The 6,000-nt window shown below is 38.0% G+C and overlaps 1 protein-coding gene across 2 annotated transcripts in view; it reads left to right on the top strand.

Annotated features, from left to right (window-relative positions):
• The window catches only part of MAP2K6 (mitogen-activated protein kinase kinase 6), a 141,614-nt gene extending 135,614 nt beyond the window's left edge, over window positions 1-6,000 (top strand). For both annotated transcript variants that reach the window (XR_010581963.2, XM_065531916.2), the window contains one exon: window positions 2,655-6,000. The gene's annotated coding sequence lies outside the window, so the exon portion shown is untranslated. The remainder of the gene's footprint in view (window positions 1-2,654) is intronic.

The raw sequence follows: 6,000 nt of genomic DNA on the forward strand, positions 1-6,000 counted from the left end.
CTGGAGTGCAGTGGCCGCATCTCAGTTCACTGCAAGCTCCGCCTCCCGGGTTTACGCCATTCTCCTGCCTCAGCCTCCCGAGTAGCTGGGACTACGGCGTCCACCACCTCGCCCGGCTAGTTTTTTGTATTTTTTAGTAGAGACGGGGTTTCTACGTGTTAGCCAGGATGGTCTCGATCTCCTGACCTCGTGATCCGCCCGTCTCGGCCTCCCAAAGTGCTGAGATTACAGGCTTGAGCCACCGCGCCCGGCCAGGCTGATTCATTTTTTAATTGCAACCCTATTCTTTGCTGTTCACCAGTCCTGCAATGCCATAGTGTCTTAGTCTAGAAAAATGCAATACTCACAAGCCCCAGCATCGGAGGAGGCTGGTGCTAAGATGGACAGGGTTCCTGATTTCTCCCATTGAATTGATTTAGTGTCTTGGGAATTATAATCTCAAAGGAGGCAGAGAGGGGTTAATATTTCATAGTTTATCACTAAAATGTCTTTGTTGATCAAGGGGCTTTATTAGTTATGCTCAGAGAAACAATTCTGTTTCTCTTAAAAGTGTCTAACAAAACACCTTTTTCTTTGGCCTGAAAGGACAATGGATACCTAGTTCCTAATTTCCTACCCAAATGCTGTTTTGGCTATGTTACTCCCTCTGACCTCGAAGGTAAGATTTGTATGTTTATAAAATTTATTGGAGCTGGTAGTCAGATCTAGTAAAATGAATTAAATGTCTATTGTGCTGGGATTTTGCCTTCTTAACATCTATGACTTGAACAGGGATTTCTTGGCTCAAAGGATCTTCTGCTTTTAATGAATTAGCAAGTGAAAAGGTATTCGAATAAATGTCAACTTCATAGGACTTTTTTTTAAATTTTAATTTTGCAAATAGAAGGTGCAGTTTTCAGTTAGGCCTCTGAAAGTTTGCATAGTCAGATGGAAAAATGCCAGAGTAAAATCTAGGAAGAAGGAGCTACCAGACCCAATAGAATGGAAAGAAAGCTATTTTATTCTAGGAGGTCTGTGTTCCTTTTGTGTTTGAGTGGCTCTAGCACCGTTAAATGTGCTGACAACTAAAGATGCTTCTTGGGGTTTTTTTTTTTTTTTTTTTTTTTTTTTTTTTTTGGCTTTAATTTGGGTACTATGGATTCTTTTGGCAATCTATTGAAAGCTAGGACCTTTTCCCTAGGAAAATTTACATTGTATATGAAACATAATTTTGCAAACTTTTTTTTGTTGTTGTTGGGAGGAGGCTGCAGTTTGTATAGCCCACAGGATCAGTAGCTCTGTTCTGTAGAATATTGACTGTGACATCCTAGACCAGGGTTGGCAAATTTTTTCTGTAAAGGACCAGATAGTAAATATTTTTGGCTTTGTGTTTTATACCATCTCTGTCACTCAACTCTGCTGTTGTATCGTGAAAGCATCTATAAACAATACACAAATGAATGAGCCTGGTGGCTGTGTTCCAATAAAACTTTATTTACAAACAAAGCAATGGGCCAAATTTGGCCCACAGGCCCTGGTTTGCCAACACCAGTTTTAGAGCATTAAATATAAAACTCTAATTGATTAACTAGATGTGTAGAGCTCTTCCATTTTAGTGACTATTGAGCTCAGCTGCTGTTGAGGCAGATTAGGAAAATGGACATAGGAAACTGGTTTCAGAAAGGATGAAGACTGTTCAGTTCCATGAAAGTTGCTTGTTAATTTTCTCAGGTAAGTATGAATTGTTCTGGAAGCTGATAGAACAATTTTCTTCAGATCAAACTGAGTACTTACTTTTTCCATTTCTGTGCAGTCACCAACATAATTTACTTCAATTTGGAAATAAATGTCACACTTCTCTTAGTTGTTAACTGTATCTTTGGCTTAGGTTATTTGCATTTTCTTTGTTTCTTTCTGTAGTGTGGTTTATACACAAGGAGAAATCACGAACCCAGACACTAGTCAATTTCTCTATTCCCTGAACTGTACTGAGATTGGGGAATTTGGGAGATCAGACTTACCTCAAATGTAGAAGAAGACAGATGGAGTTCTTAACCTTTTCCAACTCATCCACCTCAATTATTTGTTCACATTTTAAGGAAGTAGGAAAGGGTAGTTTGAAATTACAAAATTTGTTCTCAGGTGTTCTTAAAGCTCCCTGTTCTCACTGCGACAGAAGACTCAGGCCTACCCCTTTTGTGTCCCACAAAAGTGAGACGAGTACTTCTCTTTTTTTAATCATTGGTAAATTTCAATTTTAAGGAGCCTATGGAAAATGCCTCCTTTCTGATGTGATTTTCTTGGGTTGCTGGCCCTAGTTGAATTTCTGGGCCCTGTACCCTCTAGTGGAAGTCCTGTCTTCCCTATAGAACCAGAACAGCTATGTAATTTGCTTCACCTTCTGTTAAGACTTGCACTCTCTTTGCCATACAGAATGCTATAAAAATGACAGTCTGCCAGTGACTGAAGCTTTCTCATTTTTTTTCTTCCAGAACAATAGCACACATCTTGGTTAAAGCTATAGTCTCTTTATTATTCAGAAACATTCTTTTTCCTGCTGCACCATTAGGGAGACATACCTTATGCTTAGAATGATAATTGGAAACTCCTTAAGAGGGCATATTGAAGTATTTGATCTGGCAGTTTACCTAAAAGAATGTTTTCTCTTCACCTAGGGAAATAAAACCTGAATTCCAGAGCCTTCAAAAGAAATTATCCTTCCAGGGGAAGCACATTGCCACCAAATACATCACTCGCTACCTGTTCCTGGTGACTACACAGAAGATGTGTTATTTTTCTGAGGTTTAGAAAGTCATTGTTTACAGCTATGCAAATATCATTGTGCTATTACAGATTTTTCTGATGAAGTAGTTTGAAATCAAGACGTTAGTTGAAGGTAATCTTTTCAGTTTCTGATCCAAATTTCTTTTTCAAGCAAAATTCCTCTGAAAGCCTCTTTCCTTATAGAGGTGATAAAGGCACTAGCCTAAGCAGAAACATAAAGTAAAAAACTCTGTAGTAGGGAATTTTTGTTGGTGAGAAATCAGTATTGTCTTGTAACACAAACACATATTAATAGAACTTAAAAATATTCAGCCTAATTCCTTGGGACTTTCAGTATCTTGACATCACTTGTATTATCATTTCAACTCGGAAATTGAGCCCTTTATTTTTGGGAGTTTACAGTTAAATTTTGGAAGACTTGTATTTCTTTCTTAGATGTTGTCAGTATGAATAGAATTTTTTTGTGGGCAGTTCATCTTGATGTGCACCGTAGCTTTCTCCAGTTTATACTTTTGCATTTCTGAGATTCAGGGTCTTTCTTAAGAAAGGAGGCTAATGTTTAAGACCTGGAGGCTGAATTCAGGGAGAGTATTGGCAAGTTTAAGCACTTCCTTGTGTCTTAATGTGGGAAACAGAACTTTCTAAGTAATCTCTGGAGTTTGTAGCTTAGACCAGGCCTTCAAAAGTCTCTGTTTTCCTTTGCTGCAGTTCGCTTGTTATTTCTCTGCCGGTCACAGATGACCTGGACTGACTTAATGTTTTTGTGGTAAGGAACTGATCTGGCCATTTTTATATATCAAAAATCAAAGTCAACAATTTTGTATCAGTCTGCCTAAATGAACTCTATTGTTTCCAGTTCTTAAAAAGTTAAGGGCTATCTCAGAAAAGTTTAAGCGAAACCCTCATTCAAAACATGCGACCTTATAATAAGAACTTCCTTTAAAAGACAAGCAGCAAGGTTGGGTATCCGATTTCGCTAAGTAATATTCTACTGTGGTCGGAAATGAGTCATTTGCATCATTTGGTCACTACCAATATTTGTACTGGAGTCTGCAAGATATTTCAACAAAGTAAGTCAAACCACTGTCTTAGGGGATTGTTGCTGGACTTTGGAATATAAGACTGAACAGTGATGTGAAGTCATGTTTGGGGGCTGGAAGAAGAGATAAATGCAAAGGGTGGTGCTAAATTAGGAACCCCTTGAAGGAGCAAGCTGATTAAAAAGAAAGCTGGCAGACAAGTATATCCTTTAATTTATTTGCAGTGTTACTGTATTATAGAGATGATTTCCTATGGGAAAACCCATTAAAAAGTCAACCCTTTATTGTTATTTTTTCCTTAAAAATACTAAGCTATAAGAAGATTCAGAGAGTGGCGTTAATTTGGATATCAGAACATTTTCTTTTGTATCCCTAGTGTTATTGATTTGAAGGAGCTACCATTTCAGACAGATGGCTGAACAAAAGTAAATGATTAACGGGAAATATGATGGTTGAGAAGAAGGAACAGTATGCCTCAAGCATTTTTAGAATATACACCTCATCCATCAGCCTCCTCTGGGTAAAGAAGCACAAATACCAAAACCTGAGCTCCTTAACCTTTGGTTCCAGAGGGCAGACATTTTTAAGAAAGGTGGATGTTAGAGAAGGTTACCTGATGAGCAGACTTCTTTCCCATAATGCAGAGAACTGTGAATGTTCTTAGAAATACACTACAAGTCTTCACCAGATGAACTAGATTTTATCATTTTAAAATATAATACTGAAAGCCAGTTTGAACTTTCAGAAGCCATGCATTATAGGGAAGAAGTAGTTGTTTTATTTTATTTTTCTGATCTCAAGTTGTTTGTCCTGTTGTATGTCCAATACTTGGGGAGATAAGAGTGAGGTACAGCTGTGGTTTTCAGACCATATTCACTGGTGCCTCTGAGGGTCTCTTGTTGTGAACAGAAGGGAAAGAGCGTGTGATGAAGGTGAACTCTGCCTATCTGAACCTCTGTCAACCTCCAGTCAGAATATCTGGCTTCTAGTATTGTTCCTTTTAACTGGAAGTCTCTGTGGCCATTAAACACTTGGGAACGTTGGATTAAATGACCACTTTAGAACTTTAAACAGTCTCAAATATGGGAAATGTTATAGCCAACCATGGCTGTGAGTCCCTGGCTTTTACTGTATTGAGTATGCTCACAGAGATAGGGAGATAGGTGGCAAGAAGACAGGGTCATTTAATTTTAATTGAGCATAAATCATTTTGAAAGAAAAGTGCAAGGAATTGATGTGTGACAGCCATGCGTTATAGATCCTTACATGGGGTATTTTCCTAAAGTGGTTGAGAATGACCTGATCTTTGTTCACCATCTCAGTGACAAGGAGTGGAGTGACTGGGCTCTTCATATGCAGTGGAATTTTTACATTTCTAGGTTTGCAGAGGCAGGAGTTACCATTTTTCTTCATTGACCTATCAGAAAAAAGCAAATCCTTTGGACAGTGTTGACACAGACAGGGTATGGTCTGAGACTCAAGCTAACAGAGCTACCCCTTGCTGCATTTTACAAAGGTGTTATAGGTGGAGAAGGGTAATGGAAACCTGGTACAGCTTTTAGAAGCTGGAAGCTATGGTGGTGTATCTGTCATGAACTGCACACAAGGGAATGCTTCACCACCAACTGAGTCATATCAGGTGCCTTGTACACACACATAAAGAGTCTGGTGAATTCTGACAGTGTTATGTTTGCCACTAGAGCAAATTTAACAGCTGGGGTTTCATAGCAACTGTTTCAGAACACTATATGTGCCAAAAATTTACATTGGGCAGCAGTTTGTAGTGTTCTTGGCCAATCTCTGCATAAAAGCCACTTGAGGAGTTTTGATTAAGAAAATTCTGTTTATCTCCTGTATTACCTCTGTGTTTGATTGATTCTTTAGTCTCAAATTTATTTTCTGAGTGGAGTGATTTTCTATATGAACTGAAATGATGTTTTAATAGAATAATAGGTATTTTTAGAGGAAAAGTATTTTGTGTGTGTGTGTAATTACACAACTAGGACATATTTCCTATGACACTGAGTCATCAAATTAAGTCATTTAAAACTGAAAGAGGTGTTAGGAATATAGTTTCAAATTATTTAAATACATGAACAGTTTTCTATATATTTTGTGAAAATCTTGAGGAGACACTAGAATTTCTTTATGGAATTGAACTTTACAAGAATTTTAATAAAAGAGGTGGATTTCTTCA

Source organism: Macaca fascicularis, chromosome 16 (genome assembly GCF_037993035.2).
Source record: "Macaca fascicularis isolate 582-1 chromosome 16, T2T-MFA8v1.1".
Taxonomy (NCBI): Eukaryota; Metazoa; Chordata; class Mammalia; order Primates; family Cercopithecidae; genus Macaca; species Macaca fascicularis.